Here is a 21,978-nt window from a genome sequence, read left to right as displayed (position 1 = left end):
TTTAAAAAGAGGTAAAAAAATCGATGCCAAGTACACGCGCCATCCGTACAAAAGATTCGATGTAAAAAAACTAGCGCTAATTTGCAGTTGTCAGTAAAATCAAATATAGTTCTTAGAGTGTATTAATTACTTTTTTAAGAAAAAGAAAATAAAGGCGTCAGACATAGATGCGTTGCTCGAACAAAAAACCATTCCCAAAACCAAATTAAAAAGAATTCAAGCAATATGTATTTTTCAATAAAAAAGAAAGCCAATTTTTGGAATCAGCAGCCAATTTTTGGTTGCGTTAGCCTATCCGCAATGTTAATATAGGATTTCGATTGGTTGCTGCCAATTAAAAAATGCTATGCCATATTTTACCATCTAATTTACCGCAGCAACCAATCCTTTCTTTCAGTGTATATACCAGATAATAATATATGACTTTAAATATTACAGTGATATAAATATAAATCGAACAATTTATAGTTGTCGAAAATTTTAATATACTTTTACGAAAGGGAGATTAGTATGGTAAAATATATTGCTATCAATTCGGAGTTAGTCAATTTGATCGAACTCCGCTAGCTCTATTCGGTTGAAGCATCTGAAAACTATAATCTCTGTCTTGTACGGAATCACCGATCTGTTAACTTTGCCCCGCTCTCCCCGGAACGAAACTGTAGTCGCGAGGATGGTCCAAGGTAGTGGTAGTTCGTGATGGTAGTGGTTTTGATTCGGACCAAACGTGCAGATCCGCGCGGCTGGTTGCCGTTGCTCTGCGGTGGCGCCGTTTGCCATATCAGATAACGACGACCCTCATAAACCAGATCCCGTAGACTGCAGGAACTCTCTCTGGTCTCCGAGATAGAGAGGCTGAGAACATCTCCGCCCCTCACGTAATCACGTTCCTCTCTTGTCGCACAGTTTATTTGCGTTATGTCACTTCCAGTGAGCCTCATGACCGATTTATCTCGTTATCCTCGATGATCTCGCGGTACCCATTGGATCCAACACGTTGTTACTGATCGGTACTATCGATAATGTGAGATTATTACTTGGACCATTTTGACTTAATTATCTGGAGCACTTTAGAGATAATCATTGTGACTCTCATATATTATTATATAATAAACTACATTGATTTAATTATTTCATAATTTTATAGAGCCAACGTTGTGCGATATCTAAGTAGACGAAAAGTACAGTTTTGCTGAAGTATTTAAAAATGTAACTAAATATACACACAGATCCAGAAATAATTTGGTTTGTGGATTATCAAAATAATTATGTAGGATGTGCTTAAAGTAGTAGCGAGAATATTAAAACTTTATGCAGGATTGTTACCAACGTTTAAGCGTTCCACGTAATTATTTTGATGGTCGAAAGTAATTATTTTTATCTATATTTAGCTAAATCTTTAGACAGCTCAGCAAAATCTTTCCATGTATACTTACATGCTGCATACGCAATTTTCTCATTATAAATATTCGTTTTTTGAAAATATTTACTTAATTTATATTTATCAAGTATACTGACAAAAAGATATTTAAGAATTTATTTATGAGAAATATATTTATTTCATTGAAATAAATCTTTATTTAAATATGGCAAAATAAAATGTTATTCCTAAGAAATAAGCCATCTATTTTATTTTTTACAATTAATGAGATATATTTTACAGAAATTTATATTTCGTTTTCATAATCAAATTTTTTCATAACTAATAAATATTGAAAAAAAACGTCGTAAGTTTCTTTGCTTCACAATACCTCGACATTTTTCTTTCAGCATATATAAAACTGTATAATTTGTCACAGATAAACTGAACAAAATTATCATAAATGGTGAGATTGAAATATTCAAACTCTGATATTAAACCCTCTTTTCTCTCAAAGTAGAAAATAATTTCTTGCTAAAAAGATTATTGTATAACAACGGTAATGCCGTCGCGTTATAATAAAGTTTACATATTCGCAACGACAACATTAAAACACGAGAAAGCCTGCACTTTCGTACGAAATTTTTATATTACGCAATGTTTTATTATTGCACATAACCGAGTACGTATTTGTACCACACTTCATTTTCTGCCGTGTAATTTCCGCCATCTAATTGCATAAAGCATTCGCGATTACCTCGACGTTTTCATCGAGATGAAAAGATCGCGCACGTATGCAAAGACCGACGGCGACTGTAATATTCTGAACTTATCCATGCCGTATTTTAATTCACTTTTCGTTGCCAAGTCGACAACAGAAAGAGAATATGTCTCGTCTCTTGCTAAGATGGACCTTCCAGAATAGGATGTGGATGATAGGTACGTAGCGTGCTTCTGACGTGCCCTTTTTCCACGCCCCTTTTGCAAGTCTATAAAATATCACGACAAAAACATAAGCGGTCGAAGGGTGCAGAACACTCTCGACTCGTCTGTTTAATCTCGTGTGATTTACGCGTTTCTCGCGAGCGACCCGAATTATTTATCACTCATCACGCGATCGTAAGTCGAAGTTGAAGGACTGCCCCTCCCACCGATTTTCTTCGAATCATCTCCGCCGCCGTTGCGAGATCACGGATGCCTCTTTTTGCAGCTATATGCATAGGCGTTCAGAATAAGGAACAAGAGGGAGCATTTTCTTCCCCCTCTCTCGGGCGACGATTTCTAATACAATTTCTCATTCTCGACTTACACCTATCTTGTCGAAGTGAGGAAGCTTTTAAAAACTTAAAAGCTATTATTATGTATACCAAAATACACCAAAAGGTGTATATTTGTAATTATATGTATATATAATACGTATATACATATATTCCAATTCTCGAAATAACAATACTCGTAGCGCTTTGCGATCTTTTAATATCCTTTTGTGACGCTTCGTAGGATGCGAGAGTATGGGTTCAGCGACAGACTGATTGGCCATTTATATGGGATTGCACATAATTTAATAAATGTAATACGCCGCTTTTTGATCGGTGGAAATCACGTGTAGTTTCTATAGGGTTTTAATTACAATAAAAGCACCCCATGGAATATGGAAATCCTGCTGTGAATTTCATTTAAATTACGTGATTGTAATTTTATTCTAACAATATGTAATAACGGAGGGAAGAAAACTTGTAACGCGTCGGCGCTGATTGCGAATGACGAAATTCTTCATTAATAATTAATTAAATAATTAACATTTTTAATTACCTAATTGCGTAATTTAATTACTTGTGTTTACGTCAAAATTTTTTTTATGTAAATATTTTTGCAATTAACATTAACTTGTCAATCGTCCTTGGTTTTTTATCAAACGAGAAACGTCCCATGCGTTGCGATTAGAATTTTGAGAACCACCGTGTAAGACGTCGGAAGTAGGCAAATAAAATTAATTACATCGCTCGGGAAAGAACGGATACATTCTTTTCCTTCTGTTTCTTTTTTCTTCTCGGGACACAACGACTAATTATTCACCGGATAAATGTATAAGTAATCCAGGCTGGACGTTCTACCACGTTTCCACAAATCCACTTGATACTTTTCCAGTCACGAACGTTGTCGGTGCTACGACGATATGTAAGCCGCGATAAATTGCAGCCGCTGTGGCGGGTTAAATCTACGTAATTTCTGCCGAAATTAAGCGCGGCGGTCTGGGAATTGAGGAAACCAGCCTGCTGATCGCGCAAGATCGAATGCACTCGAGTCAGGAAGCGGTCGAGCGGCTCGCTTGCTTATCGCGCGACCACCGTCTCTTCGTTGGCTTCATTCATCTTGGCATTTTTCCAAGCGTATAATTTAGATGGAGCTTTGGATAGTTGCCGATCTCATTAATCCCGCGGATTGCGCTACGTGCGTCGTGTCGGTTAGATCATATTTACTGAAGATATAATTATTTCACATCGTTATTAAAAGCTCACTAATTTTCAATATTTGCAGGGAATAATTATTATTATAACATGTAAAAATTTTAATAGAAAGATATGAGAAAAGAGATTATATTTCAATAAATATTTATAATATAGCTATTATATTGAGAGTTTAGTACTGAATGCAGGAAAAAATTATAATAATTTAAAGCTTAATCAAATTAAAAATTTTTTTAATTACATGCGTGAATTATACTTATTGTTCTTTATTCTATTGAGAATTTAGTGTTAAATGGATAAAAAAAATTATAATGATTCAAACTTAATAAAATTAAAAATTAATTTCATGCTTTTCACTAATATTGTTAATATTATTAAGATATAAAAAACGAATTACATTTATATGAAAAAAAAAATAAGTAATATAATTTTTTATATCTGTGATATGAAAAGTTGAGACTGTAACTTTCAAAGATTGCAGTAGACAATCTCTACAATAGAGTAACAATATAATTTATTAAGGAACCTTATTCGATATACGTCTGGGGAATTATTGGATCATTTGCCATTTTACCGCGAATAAGATATTGTATTTACAAAACTCCCGGGAGGAGAATCTAATACAGTCCGGAAAATGTGTCCGTGAGAGACGGAGGACATTGGAGAAAGCGGATTGGCGGATGGGCGAGCAATGGGGGGATAAAGAGGTTCTTTGGGGTTCGACGGTGACGCGCACGGTCTCTCCCCTCAAGTAAATTACATTCCCGGCAAGCCGTATCGGATTATCCTTACGCCGCGCGGTGCTGAGGCGAGGATACGTCTAGACTGTAGAAACTTTGCCATATCGCTGTTCTCGCGCGCGAGGATAGGAAAGTTTAAAATCTCTCTGCACGACGGAAGATACCAAGAGTGAATTATTTCGTGTAGGAGGCAATCTCGCGCCCATTCTTGGGAGAACCGATAGAATTTCACCACGCGTCGCGACACGGGACAGACAACCTCGTTCTTGCACTCGCGGACTTTACCGAGAAGGTGTTATCGATCGGCAACGAACAATGACCGTACAAGTCGGTCTTATAAGAAAATCGCGCATTCAAACATTTGCTCGTTTCATTTATATTTTAAAGAAATTTTTTCAATAGTAATCCTCGAGTTATATATCTTCTATATTGCAAATAATTCTTGAAATTATAATATTTGCTTGATCTTGTAAGTGACTCACAATCAGTAACAATCACAATCTCCTTTTATATATTTTTTAATATATATACTTATTGTAAAACTCTTAATAGGTTGGAACAACTATCATTCACTGAAAGAAAAGAATGATTGCTATTACCATAATTTACCTACGATTTACAGTCATTTTTAGGACAACTATATATTTATATACTTGTTTTAATTACGTAAATATATATTCAATTACGCTATTAATTATAGGAATAATAACAAGCCAGAGCTTTGGTCAGGATTAAGTCGTTCGGTCAAGGTAATTACACGAGCGAAATTATACGTCTCTTCAAGAATATTGGGTAATTATGTAGTATAGGGGAGCACTCTCCGATGACCTTGATCTTGACATATGTGATCGAAGTCATGACCCCGAATGACTTTCAAAAGGTTTTAGCGCTATATATATTTTCTATATATATTTTTATACGAAAATATTATTATACATTGATTGAGAGAAAAGTGGTTTATAACTATAAACTCACTATCGTATGGTAAAATAATTAGACGGGATGTTCTTTTAGATTTTTATAGTTATTACTGCTATATGTTAATAATAATTATATCTACTTAGTTCTATAAAAAAATATACAGGGTGTTGCGAGAATTGCAAAATGGTACAAAACTTTTCGACTCACAATCAGTTGTTTAGTCCGCTCTATTTACACAAAAGCGCTTGGTCAAAAATTGCGGGACACCCTGTATAGTTGGCACTGAAAATGTTTATAAATTACAATTAAGTTATGATAATTGCTATCATTTTTTATCTCTTAGTATATCATTCTTTATAATGTAGTTTTTAAGATTCTTTTAAAGTTGCAATTTCAATTATTTTATTTCGTATTACTGCATATCACAAATTATTATGTAGAATCTAGAGATCCATCCGTTCTAAAGAGCTTTTTCATTTCAAGATTTTTGGTGCAGTATGCAAAACTTTTTTGCTGATTCCTCCGGGCGATATTTGCTGACGACGTCATTGCGATGGTTCACCGAAGGGTGATGATTCGCGTGTTCCGCCGCGACAAAAAATGGAAATTAGTCCTCCCTCGAAAAACCGCCATCGCATTTATTGCGACTTAATAAGCTTCATTCTCCATTCGAAACCGGACGGAGTTACTTCTATGATGCGATCGTTTTTCATTATTCAGGAACGAGATAAAACTGTGCGTTTGGCGCGTTTCGGACAACGAACGAGCCTTCCTTAAATGAATTTATGGCGCATGAAAGCAATTTTAAACAACAACGACGGTAACGACGACACCATTGCTATACAAGAAAATGCACATACCTATGAATTCCGTGGGCGAAAAACACAACGACGCAATATCTAAAACGCATTGCATCGACATTGTCTTTATAAATCTCTCTTTGAGAGCTCTCGTGGTAATAATCGTTCTACGCAGGAATATCGTCCGTTTTATCTTATCATTCTCGAAATAATTTCATTTGTTTGAACATTACGTACTTAAACGCTGTACTTTTATAATACATCTTGAGAAGTTACCGTGATTGCTAAAGGGGATATAAAGAAATATATTGAAACACAGTTACGCATGTTGAAATTGCCGATGAATATATGTTAAATGTAACATATTCCTTTGTAAGAAATGATTTTACATATGTGTGTGTGTGTGTGTATACAGGGTGTTTGGAAAGTAGTGAAAAATATTTCGCATAGAGGCAGAATGGACTAAACTGAGAAGAAAAGTCCTCTATCATTTTACAATTTTCGCAATAATTAACAAGATATTAATTATTAAAAATTATCGAAAATTGGTCTTCAATAATTTTTTACTCAAATACTATCAACTTTACAGAAATACTGAAAGAGACAAAAATTGTTTATTTTCTTCTCCTAAAGTTCTAAGATATTTTTCAGAATTTTTTATCAGAATTTTACGAGAGCGGTATTAAGGCCCTACCGAAGTGTTGGCAACAAATTATAGATAAAGTCGGTCAATACATTGTTGACTGAATAAATTGTTACAAATGTCAATTTTTTGTTTAAATTTTATACTAAAAATCCGCAGAACTTTTCCTCCAACCCAATATGTTATCTAAATTAAATTATAATGTTGAACATAATTTCGAAAAAAATTAGTTACTTTATTGAATTACTTTCTAAAAACTTTTAAACATTTCCTTCTGTCTTTAGAGAGAGAGAGAGCCAGGATACTCTGTTTCTAAAGAACAAGAGAGATGTTTAACACGATTAATCAGTTAAGTTGCAAGGAGTTTACGCTATAGCTTATATACGTTACAGCTTTCATGCACACATAATAACCTCTCTGCATAAATAACGAAAACATCCTTGTGAACCACAGACTCTAATCAGTATTAGTTAGCTGCGCCATTAGACGAATTAATGAGGCGCGCATCTCGCGCATTACGCTATCATAACGAAAGACTTAGGAGTTTACGCTTATCTTTGGAACAGCCATTTACTTCATCGCGAGGCATCTAATCGCCGATTTCCTCTTTCGACGCGATAGACCCGATCAGTAAATACCGGTACCGTTTACGCGCTCCTCGTGGAAATTGCAAATTGCGCCAATTAATGAGCAAATGTTGCACCCAATGTAATGGATATTACCGCACAGAGAGAAAAATGTTTGGTATTTGTAACTATAATTATATATTACTATAATTATGATTATTACTGCTATAGTAATAATAACAGTAACTATAATATATATATAGTTCCAGCAACAAATGTATATAGTTGGCAACCTAAAATGACTATAATTATAGTTGTTATAACCATAAAATAGTTGAAATTACCATAAAAATAATTCAAGTGACTAATTTTATAGTTATATTTTGGGACAACCATATTTTTTATGGTTTATATATATATAATTATTTTACTATGCAATTGTAGTCATAAGTATGAAACACCTTTCTCCCAGTGTAATGAATATAACCGTTATATAGAAATGGAATAATGGCACGGGGGAATTCTTCTTTTTCATGTCGTCAACAATTTTCCACAGCTGCTGTTTCTTTTATCTTTAACAAAGCTCACTTTAGGCACCCGTGGAATCCTTTCTTCGCGGCCGCGGCGTATCGTTGTTCGGAATTCAGAATTCCAAATGGTCTTACATTGAGAGAAACTCGTACAAATAACGCGAAAAAGCCACGAGGATTCGTGGATTCAAGAGCAACGGTAGAAATGCCTGTAAACGATTCTGTCTCGACGTTGTTGTGTTACGTGTTGTCGTCGACGACAATGTGACGGCGCGGCGGGGTGAGAGACGCGCCGGTGCACTTCACGTAAGAAATGCGATTTCTAGATGCCGCGGCATGCAAAACAGCGCAATAAGCAGGCAATAACCAAGGACCTTTTATCCCGACATGAAAGCCCGCTGCCTGCAATCCACGCTGACTGTTCTCTCTCCTTCCGTTGTTTCGAAGGAGGTCCAGAAGGAGGCTTAAAAGTTATTTTATATGCGAATGCATTCCAAGTTTTATTCTCTGAAATTGCATCGCGTCATCTTGTCCGATTATATTGCGACATTCCGTTTCACGGTCGAGAGAGAACAAGAAACGCGACTTCAAGTATAAAACACGCGTTATTGCAATTAATAATTATTATAGTAAAAATTATTGTTTATCTAACAGATAAACCAGCGTTTTTCAATGTGTTTTAATTCGTGACACTTTAAATAACAAGCTAAATTTACCGAGATACTTCATTAGGTACACATGCTTTAACATTTAGCACAGGTCTTTTATCAGATGTCAACATTCAAAAATAAACATAAATTCTAAAGTTCTTTTATTTTATTATTTTAACCCTTAATATACACGATAATTTTCGATCCTTTACTATACATGATGGGTCATTCATATTCCGGGTTAATTTTTATTACTTTCACAAATATACAAAAATTAAGTTGATTCTTATTCTAACATCTTTAGAAAATACTTATAAAGTTGTATATTGAAATAATTATATATAAATATTGTAACCAATTACTTGATGCGCTTAGTTTTTCGAAGGAAAGAACTGTGCAAGAAAATAACCCAATCGTGGGTACTAACAGTGATTTTATTGCAAGGATGATCTTTGGCTAAAATGAGAGTAAACACAATATAATTTAGATAATTTCCACAATTTTTTAAATATTTTTGACTGTTATTTTTATTTTCTTTTTTAATTTTCGCAGCACACTTAGAGTTACTTTGTGACACACCGGTCGAAAATTCTAGATCAATAGAGAGACGTTTTGTAAATCGAACTATGTATTTAAATTTTTGTTAATTATTTTTTCTCGGAGGAATGATGAGAAGTTATGTAAAACTCAATAATCCGATTCGCAGTTTTGTTGAATAAATTATGCAAATCCAACAATGGCGTTACTCTCTTTGAGAAAGTAACTTCGGATTTATTCGCGGCGAGGTGGATTCTCTCAGCTGCCCGATACCCTTAAATATCGATATGCTCGGTGGAGCATCAAGTCTTACAATCGAAAACTATTCCGGAACTCTCTCATCGTTTACGATGTTCTATTAACTTAACCGAGGGAAGGGGGGAGAGGATGGAAGCAGCCAAGAGGGTGAGTTTTAAGAGCCGATGTCGCCCGGCCGACTTATGCGCTGGCTCTTCCACTTGCTTAGTATCTGGCGTCGGCGAACGAACGTCGCTGTTTCGATCTTGCGTCCGGTGCCAGAATCCCATCCGGTTGAGAGTCAAACAAGAATATTACGTTTCCGTTACGACACCCTTGTTTGGAGAAGGCTACCCCCGACCGGATCCGGATCTACGTCTCTGCGTTTAACAAACAATTCGAGAGCAACTGGATTGTACGAGATACCGCGGCAACCATTATTCAATTCTATTAAAACTATTGAGCTTGTAATGTAGGAAGATGGGTAAGATAAGAAAGATTTAAATTTCGAACCTCTCGGTATTAATAATAGAATTCTTACGTAATAAAAAACATTTTATGCATTTGTGTTAAAATCGGTTCCTATTGAAAATGTTTGTTTCGAAACTTTTAACATATCCGACAAAATATTTGTGTTATAATCAAATTTGTCCCTGTCCACTCACTTTATTTAACTAAACCGACAACTGAAGTGTTAATTGTAAGAGTCGCATTTTTTTGGCGCATACTGTATTTAACAAAATGTTCAAATAACACAATTACATTATGTTAAATTAACATACGAGTACGTAAAAAATTTAACATAAAAATTTTAACAAGGACTAATTTTCACATAAATACAAAATATTTTTTACTGGTACTAATATTTTTTACTGTTATTAATACGCGGATAAATTATCCCCAAATGATCAAAATTGTTTTTTTCAATATCGTTTGTAATTGAAATTGAATTTTTCGCAATGGCTACAATTGAAAGTGAATTATTTGAAATTGTTGAAGTCGAGAGAAACTTTTTCAACATTATTGGAACTGATATTGATTGAAGCGACGTGTGTACGCAATGTTAAAGCTACTTTTTTCCCGTCAAACTTTGATGTAGTGGATACCACTGGAACAAAGTTTCCATTGCAGTGTAATTTTATCAAATTCTCGTTCTGGGTGTCTACCATTATATGACAATTCGGTATAACGAAATTTCGACAGGCTTGATTCAATTTTAAACTCGGATGCAGTTGGATGTAACGAGTAACAGTACAACGAAATTTTAGTAAATTTACAAAAGAAAATTTTTTGATTAATTAAGTTTTATAAGTTTATCTCTTTACGCGAAAAATATTTCGACCGTAAAGTCATGATAGCTTATATCAAATGCTTTTATAAATAAAATTATATATACATTATAATTGCTTGTTAACTTTTCTTTATTATATTATAAGCCTCAGAAGATTTTTTGTACATCTTTTGTTAAAGAAGAAAGATGAAACATTTATACTTTTTAATATAATAATCCTTTATCTCTCTTAATACATTTTTTGAGCGATAAATTAATTTTTCTATATCAAAAACTTAAAAGATATTCAATATTAAAAAAGATACGATTTAAAACTGCGCTGAATAAAAAGTTATTATTTAGTGATTACTTTTTTAAATTAAAGTTTTTGAAAATTAATGTTCGCATGGAAAAAATTGACCAATAATGAAATCATCATAAAATTTTTTCACTTTGTTTGACCATTTTAAAAATAAACATTCAGAATATTCTTAAGTTGTGTAGAAAAATTACTTAACATTCTACAAAATGTATAAATATTAATTTATCATTCTAAAAATAAAGATGATTGTATTGAAAAAAGTTTCATTTTTCATCATCACTATTTTTATATCTTTCAACTGGAAATCTTTACGAGAATTTTTTAAACTTTACTATGTATAACTTAATTTTAAGTTATATTATATTTACATTTATATATACACACACATATAATGATATATTTTTTAATATATTATTAAGTTTCGTGGTAAATTATATCTACATCCCTTCCGTCTTATAATTTACATTTCCGTAAGATGTTATTTTTGACATACCTACAAGACGATGCAACTTCGCCGACGATATTTACCATTTTTCGCAGGAGAAATTTTTCAAATTAGCTTCCTACACGCTCGAAATAACTCGTGCCAGTCGTGCCCCGTATCTCCGATCGAGACTCAAACTGTTACGACGCAACGCTCCGAGGCGTAAAATGTGTATCTAAAAGCAGACGTGCGGCTTCTTTAAGTGCGAAATCACTATCGCGACTCCGACCTGTCGAAAATCCACGACGTAAACATTGTGCCGAAGTGGGTCGTGCCGGCGAGTGGAACGTAGTGGCGTTATCCAAGAGGACAGGATCGCTTTTAAAGCGACTTTACGACCGCGTTGGAAATTTGGTCCTCAACGGTCCTTTTACGGGACGATACCCTGACGAGATGAACTCTTGAGCGATACAGCACGATAGAGAGAATTCAACAGAGAGATACGTTATAGATATATGTGACCGTTTTAGCGGCGGCTGAAAAATCTCGTATCTACACGATACATTCTCTCCTTAATTTTTCGTTTTTTTTTATTTTATTTTTTTGACAAACATTATTGTGAGAACATTATTTACTGAGAAAAATGTCTGGTTGAAAATAAACAAATCAGAAAATTCTGATCATATTAATAGAATTTTTTTTATTACACAACAGAATTCTAGTAAATTTAACGATCTGGCACAACTCGCCGGCTCGCGTAAAGGAGACACTACCGTGTCTCCAGATCAGAACATTCTGATTTGTTTATTTTCAACCAGAATTTTAATTAATCCAACCAGACATTTTTCTTTGTGCGTATATCACGTAATATTCACTATTTATTCTATATAATTGCGCATTTATCTCATAGCTATTTTATAGGTGCAAATCTATTTGATAGCTACATATGTATAGTTGCATACTTATTTTATAGTTTGGTATTTTTATAAGATAACAAAAATATAATATTTGGCTACAAAGTTCTGTGTTTAACAAATTACTAATAAAACTTTCAGAGTGAATCTCTCTCTCACTCTTAAAGATTGAAAATTAAGCTTCTCTTTCTTAAGACAGGCTCACTCAATTTTTACTCTTTAGAGCGAGATTCTATTTTAAAGAATTTAGAATGTAACGTAACAAAAATCAAACACTAGACTGTTGATTATATCTTATTAAATACCAAAAATAAAAATTAATATTCCAAATAGCCACCTTTAGCTTTGATAGAAGCTTCAAAGCATTTTGGGAACACAACGATGGCCGCGCACATTTTCACGGATAAATTCTCCCAGGCAGCCAATAAAACGTTCAGGTCTTCAATTTATCAAACAATCTTTCGAAGTCTTTTTGATTTTTAATAAGATGTAAGTAATATAGAATTTGTTTTTTTTTTCAATATATATTAGTATCCAAGTAGCAAGCTGACGACAAATAACTTGTTACCTGAGTAATGATCTGATAAACATACAAAATTTTGTCACACAAATTTTTTTGTTATTTTGTATATCATTTCATATTATTGCAATTTCTCTCGATCACTGCATTTTACGAAATGCAGTAAATTTCTCTTCCGCCCTCGGCACTTTTATCTCTTCTCATTTTTTTAGCGATATTTATTCCCTTCCTCGTTCACAAGTTGCTCGAGGCATTAGACGCTAAAGTCTGGTTTGCTAAAAAAATACCCTAACTTCTTTAACTTCGCGTGAAGAATGAAGAACGAAACCGAAGGCAACGTCGTTCTCGGCGAGAAGTATCTTCCGTAGAAGTGCTTTTCGCGAAGACTTCTCGCGCGTTCGGGCGTGGTAAAAGTACGTGTTTCTCGAACTTCCGCGCGTTCGAAGCATTTATTTAATCTTGAAGAGCGAGGAGAATCCCGCCGCCGGATACATAAGAAAATAAAGCTAGATAGATAGCAATAGACAACTGCAGCAAGTTACTTACTTTAATCGAATTTTAAATCACGCTTTCGCTCGTAATCTTTCCGAACGCAAAGAAAAATGTATTCGAATGGAATTTCAAGCATCATGTTTGCGCGCAATCGTGTTACACGAAGTGTATAGAACGCACTGCTTCTTTATATTCTTGTCCTCGTAATGAGATAACGAAATTTTTGACAAGTTAGTACGGCACTGAGAAAAATGGTTGGATTAATTTGAATGCTGATTGTAAATGAACGAATCAGAATTTTTTAGTTTAATCTGCTAAAATTCTAGTTGAGATGATCAAAATTTTATATACCGGAATTCTGATTAATATAATCAATATAATCAGAATTTTCTAATTCATCCATTTTCAACTGAAACTTTTCTCAAGTAGGTATATCTCATTTCCCTTAATTATATGTCCTCTTCAGACACTCGTTGGTAATGCTAGGACAGCTAAGAGTTAATAAACGAGAAATTAATTCCCGGGGTTACGAGTCCCGCGATTCAGGGTCGGCTGCGTCGCGGCTAGATATAAACCTAATTAATCCCCGGTCTTACGTCTCTCGTTAAGGTCTCCCGGTCGCGGAGAGGTCGTTGGATAACTGCGGCGGAGGCTGTGAGAAATAAGGCGCGTTATTACGACACGCCGTTACGCCCAGCGACGGAATATCGCCCGACAATGCGACGAGGGACCGTATCCTGCACGTGGTCACAATATAGACCAACGGAGGCCCCACGATGTATAATACGTGGCAAGTCTTGCAGGTCTGTGGGTATCGACCCTCCGCGAAAGTGCTAGAGATAAACTTAATTGAATGGCGTGGTCCCCGAACTGCCCCTCCGTCACGTCGTCTGTTTCTCTTCGCGTGAGATCGCACAGGAACGATGTTTTCCTTGCGTTTTCTCCGTGCGACGTATTCCGACGATCACTAAAAGTCCCTAGATCACGTATGTCATTACGCGACGTCGACAACTATGGAAAACAGCCGTCGGGTCTAATAACGAGGTTGCGAATTTTCGTTAAACGTCGTGCTGGAGAAAGGATTGTATTTGCGTTTTGATGGGGGAGAAATTTAAAGAGAACTTTCAATCATTCTATCAATCAAACGGCAGTGCCGCTAGATGGGTAAGCTAAACATGGTAGGAAACATTTTTAATCCATTAAAACGTATCGAAAGAACGCCGAATCTTAATGGCGACCCAACAAAGATTCGTCTCTGTATTCATGTCTGTAAATGCGGCGCCGCATCGGCGATTGCCAAAAAAGCGAAGAAAGTTAGAACGTCGGCTAGACGGACAACCAAGAATTCAAGGAAGCATGAAATGTGTGGCGAAAAACGTTTTTAGTTTGCACGTTTGATGGAATTTGTCTTGCGACAAATCAATTCGGCGTACGTTTCAAATGACTACATATGTAATATATAAATTCACATGCAAATTATTTAAGCATCTAAGATCCAGCTTCGATTGTTATAGGCTTTAAACTCTTAATTTAATTTAAATTAATATATACAATATCATTTTAATTAGGTGTTTGCTACTTGGGAAAACCTGAAATATTCAGAAGATTTCTTTTTTATTCTTAAAAAAAATTGTGGATTTTCATAGAATTTTATCAGTAGTCAGAGAAACTTTTGGAATATTTTACTTATTCTGTTTCTTTGTAAAAATATTATTTCTTCTTTGATCATTTTTTCTGGATAATGTAAAACATTGGCAATCGGTTAGCAATAAGTGTGACATACATATCCGCATGTATTCATGTGTATCATTCTTGCGTGTCTCGCAAATTTTTATTTAAAAAGAAAAATAGAGTGACAGTACAAGACAATTCAGCAGAAGAGAGTAACTCACTGATATTATATTGTATATTGTGTAGTGAATTTGTCTTATACTATTCTATTGGTTCCGCGCGCGCGCACGCGCGTGGTTCCAATTATAGAAAATGATAGATATAGTCTCATGGAATTAGATAGATACAGTCTCCTGTGTGTGTGTGTCTTCTATTAACTTACAATATATATAAAACCTATTCTTTTTAACTGAACTTCTTGCACGGTTCATCTTTTCTTTTTTCTTTCCAACGGGGGGGAGAGAGGGAAAGGAATAAAAATGAACCGTGCAAGAACTTTAGCTAAAAAAACAGACAGATAGTTTGCTTGCATTAATTACACTACAATTTATTTCAAAGCTGTATATAAAAAATTATCTGATCTTGAACAAAAATACCTGGCAAATTTACGAATTCTCAGGGGATTTCTTTTACAAAATTTCAGTAAACGCAAATGAATTTAATATCCGTATTCAATATTAATTGTTTTTTCAAACACGCAATTTTTAATTTAAGTGATGAATTTAAATGTCACTCAAATTTATAATTTGAGTAACAATTGAATTAATAATTTACCGTTGTAATAATTACGATCATATTTGTCAACAGCGAATAATTTTACAAATTGAATTATGCTTAAATTCATGGATTTGAATTTTCTTTCGTTGTATATACATTATCAGCGATATCTAGCATCAAACTGATATTAGTCCAATATTACTCCAATTCGATTCAGTATCGATAATACTTATCAAACGCAAAGTTCGGGAAAACTGTACGGTAGGAAAGTGGAAGAGATTCTACGACGAATAACGGCAAATTTGTGGGTGACAACGACGACGCCAATCGACAGTCATAACAATAAGACCACGACAATGTATCGGACGATCGTACGAATCGCACGCGAAGATTGTCAATGCGTGTTGTATAGCCGTGTGGCGCCGTCGCGACGCCACAGGCTTTTCCACCTCTCCGAAAAGAAAACTCCGGGGATGAGGTAGGACACGTCGATATTACCCGATACTCGTAGCCTTCAGCCTTGGTAAAAACGAGGTTCGCGTTTAAAGCCGCGAAACGCTGTCTCGATAAAACGAAACGCGAGTCGCGTTTATCCCACACAATAGTCGGTAGCTGTGAAGATCTGAACGCGTATCACGTCGATATGGTCTCTATCTAGATGTAGCTTTTTGTCGAATAAAAGGGAAAGTATAACACTGGAATGGGAGTCAGATTCGAGCGAATATATTGCTTTTATTCCACTCAGTTGCCTCGGAGTGTCGTTCTTTCCTTATGTGACTTCAATAATATTTTTTAAAATACTAAAATACAGTTAAACGATACATATACTATACTAATAATAAAAGAGAAAGTGTGGTATTGTAGCACCCTTAGAGCCGGGGCTAAACATTTCGATGCATAAGATAAAAGAAAAAAATGCATTTAAAATGCTCCTTAGTAAAATAAAACCTTTTTCTTTTACGGAGAAATGAAAAATATTGAACGAAACTTTCTATATGACCTATATACAATGCATACATGTACTTTTTCATCGAGAAAAAGGATAATAATTTTTTTTTTTTTTTCATTAAAAAATATTGCTTTAAATCTTTATAAGTCATTTGCTAAAAGAAATTTATACGCGTCATTTATATTCACAAGGTATGTGCGGCAATTTCCGGCACTTTTCCCCAGAAAGTTACAGGAATAATTTCGTGGCACATTTTGGGTGTTACCATGACAGTCGTCAATTATCTGATTGCATAATGTCGCGAGCGGACAATAATAAGCGAGGAGCGCACCGCTTCCTTCGGCGTTGACGTATCGTTGATATTTCCATGCAACCGCAATTTATCTCGGACGTCGCCGTAAAGTGAATCTTAGAATTGCTACGGCTGGAATATCGCTTCCCGCGATGAGAGAGGAAGAAAGAAAGAGACGGATCCTCATCAGTCATTCATTCCCGCGGGAACCACCCCCACTTCAACCAGAGACGAAGCTTTCCACTCCACGAGCTTCTTCCCTCGCTGGTGTGGGAACGATTATCGATTAAGTATCTTACTTGTACGTAAGTCTGCCAGCAGCCTGTCCAAAGAACTTTGTCGGATCATCGGAGATCCGCCATGCCAAGAAAATTACTGAGAGAGATGATGAGAATGATGACGTTACAGAGATGATATCATATTGCAGTGTTATAAAGATGATATCATAATGAAAAACATTTGAATTTTTCAATAGTAAATTTTATTGTGAGATTGTGATAAACATATAATCTAAATTTGAATAGATTACAAAACCTTTAAAATATAATACTGTTTATAAAGATTGTTGCTCTTTGATCGTCAATGATTTTCTTATTTTATTTTATTAAATCATATCGTAATAATTGAACATAATTCAATTTGAGTAAAAAATGCTCTTGGTGGATTTTACTTAAAATAAATATCTGACTTCGATTATCTTTTACATCTATTTGTATGATTCTTCCTGAAAATTCTTAAATTTTCAATTATCAATGCCCTTCTTTTGAAAGAAAAATCTATCTTAAATTGCTCAAAGAATCTGGAAATGAAGTGCGAATAACCGGAAACATTACGTGAAAAAATAATACGACAGGCAACACAGTATTCGCTTCTCGAACTCCTTTGAACCCGTGACAGATTCTCGAGCACAGAAATCTCTAAAGAAAACGAAGTGAAATCTTTAGAAGTATTTCCACTGGCGGATCCTCAAAGGAATCGAACTTGCCCCATGTTTTTAATTCGGCGTCTACAGGATAACGTCGTATTTTTTTCTTTTTCTCCGATAATGACGTGGCTTCTCTCGAAGTTAGTTGGGAATTTTCATTGAAGCGAGGGGTCGAACAACCGAAAAAGCTCCGACAAACGCTTCCTCCGGGTCGTTACTTTCTGCGAATGGAGCTTGACGGGAAGGTCGCAGCCCCATTTTGGACCGGAATTAACGAAAGGACAACCCCGCCGCGTATGCCGCAGGACTCCCACTTAATCGCGCTAATATTCTTTGTTTCCCGTTTTGCAACTTCTTATCCGCCTCCCTCTTCCCGGGTCGGAAAAGTGCGCCAACCGTGAAGGAAAACGCAGGGAAGAATGGGGGATGTAAGGGGTGGATTAAAATTTTGCGCTACGATAACTCTCGTGGAACTTTCGCCCTCGCCTTGTTCCGAAAACAGTTTCGAAGTCGAAAACCTCTCTCTCTCTCTCTCTCTCCCTCTCTCCCCTCCCCCTCCCTCTCTTTCTCTCTCTCCCCCCTCTCTCTCCGCATATTTTCAACTCGTAAGTATCTGAATCTTTATATTATCCAAGAAAAAAGTGACGTTCAATATGGAATGACAAGAATTTGAAAATAAAAATAGATAGCAAAATGTAACCGGTATATGACTTTTTGACTGAATAGGAAAATATGAATATTTATCTCTTATTTGAAAATTAAACAAGAAGAATAATTTGTATATATTTTAAACATTCATGGTGATACATTTGTATTAACCTTAATTTTAATGCTAACCTTAATAGATTCAATTTAAATATTAAAATTAAAGTTGATATTATTTTAACAAGATTTCGTATCAAAATTGTAAATAATTGTATATAAAACAAAATACTTCGCGAGATAAATAATGTATTTCCAAAAAAATCGTAAGAGATGAGAACTTTAAATATTATGCACCTTACATAATTTGAAGAAGCTACAATTTTCTTTCACAGAATGCAAATCGCCACGGCATCTACCGCATTTTCAGTAAAATGCTTTTAATAAAAAACCTGAAGGGGGAGGATACCATAGGCGCCGATTTGCCCGCATCTTTTACGAAAAACTTTTAAAATTTATAGTCGAGGTTATAGACCCCCCTCTCTCTCTCTCTCTCTCTCTCTCTTTCCTGAAGAGAAGGAAAACGGTTTCCACTTGCATAATATTCAATTACGCTGTCCGCCTTCTGGAAATCGTAATTGCTTTCGAAACTACTCGGGAGTACCGTTTTACTCGCCGGGACGCCAGAATATCCTGGAAGGTCCCAAAGGAAGAAAGTGATTCCGCTCTGGCTCTTCCCGGGAGCTACTTCATCCTCCTTCGTAGCTTCGAAATCTCGCGAAAGTTATAATGAAGAGATTTTTGCGTCAAGCGTTAGCGGCGCCGCGAGCGCTTAATTAACACTGCGTTTGCACCTGAAAACCCGACCGCGAATTTACTCACAGTAATTATTAACGTCAGTCCCGTTCAATCGGTGATCTGGCGAATAATCGCTGCCGCTTAAATTGGCTTGGCTTTAAAATAATATTAAGAATTAATTGCATGACCCGAATAAAAAATATTGTTGAAAATATTATTATAAATATCTCTCAACGATTTAATAGGAAAAAAACGCAGAACGAATGAATATAATTTTTCAATATTAATGGCGAATATTTTTTTTTAGTTGCTTTATGCAGGCGTATTTTTAACAGAAGCAGATATTTTAGAGAACAGATATAGAGATGTAAAATGTAAAAAAAAGATGACAGAATATTTTTACGTCACATTTTTGTTGTCTGTTATGATTGTTAGTTCAGCGTATTTCCTTAAACTACGAACTTTGTAAATTAATATTCCGTGGAGTCGAAATGATATGGTTTCTTCTCGGATCAGAGGAAAACGCCGCGTGCTCCGAAGATGATCGGGGCGAAACGAAACTTCAGTGGGAACCCGGCGCGCAACTTGTTAGCAATTCTCTCCACGGTGAAATGTATTTCTATAGAAGTTAGACAAGCGTCGTTTACCCACCGGCGCACAAGGCAAGGATGACGGAGAGACAGATGGGAAATTCCGTTCCTGAGGAGAAAAGCCACGTAACGTAGATTGTAGACGCCGTATAAATTAACGCCATTACGGTTTGTCGAGAGATGTCCGTGGTATATAATACGCGTAAACGCTGATATAGGTAAACGTGACAAGGTTCGCTTCCGCAATTTCTCGGAAAAATTCCAAAAAGTTAGATGATTAAAAAATGAATGCGGAAGTATGCTGGATAAAAATGTTTTAAAATAATTATGGTTAAATAGTCATTTTCGAGATCAATCATATATTTTTTTAGTATATGAAACTATAAATATATACATGTATACATAATTATTATTCTTAACATTTATAATAGTAATAACAAAAAAAAAGAGCTCCTAACCACAATTATTACATAATTATAGTTATCAACTCAAAATACTAAAATTATTACACACGTCATAATATATCGAGATTATCTTACATACTGTGCGAGATTAATAAATTTTATAAATAACGAAAAAGCAACTGATAATGATTACATCACTATAATTTAAATTAAATACCGAAATTGACATGTCAGTATTTAATTTAAATTATAGTGATGTAACCATTGTTGTGATATATAATTGTGGTAATAACCATAATTATAATTGTGGTATAGTGATAGTATAATAACTATAATTATAGTTATTTTCGGTTGTTAACTATATATATATGTATATATATTTGTTGATAAAGCTATACATGAATTATTGTTATCAACGTTACAGCAGCAATAATTACAATTATAGTAACATAATGTATACCCAAAAAATGTTACATATATATGGACATATTTTATATAATACATAATTATGTATAATGTCAATTTTTTATATAATTTTATATAATTTTATGTAATTATATATAATTACATATGAAACATTTTTTCCTGGGTAGTTAAATCCATAAAGCGCGTACCAAGCAACCCCATGAAAAACTATCATATTGAATGTGGCCGAGCGAAACTATCATAATAGTATACATTTAACCCTCCATGAACCAGGTGAAAAATCAACATGGATCAAATGTGGGTACATCTCATATCCCATACTATACTTCATCATAAATATACCTACTATAATTTAGTGTGATTGGTAACAACGCACTCTCCAGTTGCACGAAATCGGCACATACGCGCGGTTCTTTTTAAGAAGTTATAGAAATTCTTGCTGGGGTATGTCACACCCCATCTAGTTCACGGAAGGTTAAGAGAAAAAGAGAGAGGAAAGGAGAGACGATCGATGGAAGGGCTAAAGGGAAGAGCGAGTGTCGAAGAGACGACTGTCGACGATGATGGCGAACGAAGCAAATGAGGAAAAGGTTAAGGATAGGAGGAAGAGAGGGGTACGAGGGTCGGTCGGCACTTTCCTCGAACAAAGTTGAGGTAAGGGCTGCGAGTGATGATGACTAATGTACGTGCGAGCAATTTACATCCCACTTTCCTCTTGTGAGATATCCTCCCGCGTCTTGGACCCTCTTGTTTCAATGGGGCGGTGGTTCTCCTTCGTCCCCGTTAACGTTACATCGTCTCCTCGTCGACGCCATCGTCAACCTTCCTTCGCTTTAACTGCCCCTTTCTCAAAGTCCTAAACCTCCAAGTACTGGGCGCAACAGAACCCTCGTGTCGTGGCTGTCTGCCGAGAAAGCGCGTCGAGCAGCCATCAAGCCGACGTTTTGGAAAATTGCCTTTGTTTTTATCATGTGGGAATATTCCTGCGGTCGACATCCGGTTGGAAAGCGTATCTACGCAGACGATTGCAGAGATGACTTTCGCAGAATTAGAAAGACAACTCATACGGAGGTCCTTTTTAGTTTGTCGTTTGCTCATGCTGTGTAAAACCGTGTTGTTACCGCAAGAACCGTGTATTTGATCCTTATAGCTGATTCGTGTAATTTCTAC

At 35.3% G+C, this 21,978-nt stretch overlaps 1 protein-coding gene across 5 annotated transcripts in view; it reads left to right on the top strand.

Annotated features, from left to right (window-relative positions):
• The window catches only part of LOC108724538 (uncharacterized), a 271,946-nt gene that overhangs the window by 200,634 nt on the left and 49,334 nt on the right, over positions 1-21,978 (top strand). The window lies entirely within an intron of this gene.

This window comes from Mycetomoellerius zeteki, unplaced genomic scaffold, assembly GCF_001594055.1.
Source record: "Mycetomoellerius zeteki isolate Tzet28-1 unplaced genomic scaffold, Tzet1.0 scaffold308, whole genome shotgun sequence".
Classification (NCBI taxonomy): Eukaryota; Metazoa; Arthropoda; class Insecta; order Hymenoptera; family Formicidae; genus Mycetomoellerius; species Mycetomoellerius zeteki.
Note: the sequence above shows the minus strand (reverse complement) of the source record. Positions and strands in the feature narration are given on the sequence as shown.